This window comes from Hakea prostrata, chromosome 7 (genome assembly GCF_041222555.1).
Source record: "Hakea prostrata isolate BN-2017 chromosome 7, UWA_Hpros_2, whole genome shotgun sequence".
In the NCBI taxonomy this organism is placed as follows: domain Eukaryota; kingdom Viridiplantae; phylum Streptophyta; class Magnoliopsida; order Proteales; family Proteaceae; genus Hakea; species Hakea prostrata.
The window spans coordinates 32,810,477-32,812,562 of NC_142606.1; the positions used below are offsets into that span (position 1 = coordinate 32,810,477).

Genomic DNA, 2,086 nt, shown 5'->3' on the forward strand with positions numbered 1-2,086 from the left:
GAGTTTGACTGGGACTCAAACATTTTTGGTGTGCAATACAAATCTTAATGATTGAGTCCTACTCAAATATGAGTAGTTGAATTCCAATTGAATTCTTTTTTTTTTTTTTTGCTACAAGTTTTATTAGATTCATCTTAATGTCTCGCCTTTATGTTTGTTTGACCGACTTTGAACTCTATAATTGTTGCTAACTTCCTGGAGATAAAAATCTTAACTGCCAAGAGAGTATTACTTAGATTGTAATTGTGGAGTTTGACCTGGATTCTATTAACAATTCAAAATACCTGACTAGAATCCTTATCCCTATCTTTAAGGAGTTTGATACAATTCAAAATGTACACATTGCTTTGTTCTTTTTTTTAATTCGTGGTCCGACCAAGGTTTGATCGGTCCAATTCTTCTTTGGTTGACCTAGTTAGGTCTATTATTATAACACTTATTACTAATTTAAATACGAATTTTGGAAATTCATAAAAACATTGAATGCTCTGCTTGCGAAAATTTTATTATCATCTTAGAAGAAGACCTGAAGCTTTCATCATGTGTGTAACTGTCATAAAATATTTTAAAATAAAATAAAAATTAACAGCAACTAAGCATCCTTCCACGAAGAGAAAGAAAACAACTACACAGAATACATATTCTTCCATACAAGAGAAATCAGAGCGTTTGAAAGCCCAGATTTCTCGAAACTTAAACCACTATCATAATCCAAACGAGTTGAGTTTCCAGGGATTGCAACCAATAACACAAAATCTCGTCTCTTCGTTTCTTCAATCTTAGAATAACAAAAGGACCACAGCAACTGTATCGAATCCTGACCATGGAAATTCCTTATATATCTTCTGCCATCAGGTACTCTAATAGCAACCCTACACCTGAAGCTAGGCTGCTCTTCAGGTAGCGATGGTGGGTTCACCATCTCTTGCATTTTTTCTTCAATGGGTTCGCAGGGTTTTTCGTTATCTTCCTTCTTCTTCTCCTCCTCTTCCTGAGTTTCACAAGATTTCTCAGTCCTAAAGGGATGTTTAAGATAATACTTAGGACCATTCTCCATGAAACAAGGGAGAAGATCCATCAACAAACAGTCTGGTTCAACCATTCCCTTGAAGCAACGCATCTTCTCACCTGTGATAGGGTCGATCACAAGAATCACAGGAAACGAATCCAAGTTATAAAAACTACAAACCTTTTTTCCTTCTTCCGTATCATCATGTGCTTGCCAGAATAGGAAGTTGCTCTTTATCGTCTCGGACACTGTCACATTGGTCCACAGATCCCGATTCAGAAGATGTGAAATGAATTCCTTGGATGACTGCAAATTCACAATTAACCATTTGTCTTGTGCTGTAGCTTCAACTTTAGCTGCTCCAAACGAACCTTGGAACATCAATTCCAGTGGAGAACTATAGAGACTTACCAGACTGGAATTGGTGTTTTCTTCTGATTCCCAAATTTCTGAATCGTCGAACGTGTTTTCGTTATATTCATCATCATCTGAGAAATCATAGAGTTTTTCTGTTATCACTGGGAGAGGAGGCGGCAATATTTCATTCTCTTGTTGGAGAGAGTTGGGGAGAGAAGAAAAATCAGAACTCTGTTCTTCCATTACTGTATGAATTAGAAAAAGCTAGAAGTAACTAGAAAGCGAAGCAAAGATTATCGAAGAGAAGAGTAACAAGGAGCCGAATCAGCAAAGTGAGCGACAAAAACAAAGAGAATGGAAGTCTTGGAAACCAGCAGAGTAACAAGGAGCCGAATCAGCAAAGTGAGTGACAAAGACAAAGAGAATGGAAGTCTTGGAAGCCAGCAGAGACGACAAAGAGAATGAAAGTCTTGAGCTTCCAACGACAGAATTTATAAGATTTCACGATTACAATTGACTAGTCGTGAGTGAGTTGAAAGTAAGATTCCTAGTCTGAGTTGAAGTGGGAATTCAAGTCCGAGTTGAAGTGGAATTTAATCCTAACCTTTAGATTAATATCAGGTTCCACATTAGGAGGTGTGGGCCAGTTATAAATTCCAGGATCTAAATATAAATAAATTTGAGTTCAGGTTGAATTCGATTTGGTTCCATTAATTTGTC

At 37.0% G+C, this 2,086-nt stretch overlaps 1 pseudogene; it reads right to left on the reverse strand.

Moving 5' to 3' along the window:
• Nucleotides 1–625: 625 nt before the first annotated feature.
• LOC149010907 (plant UBX domain-containing protein 7 pseudogene) lies at nt 626–1,609 on the reverse strand (annotated as a pseudogene).
• Between the last annotated feature and the right edge of the window lie 477 nt (nt 1,610–2,086).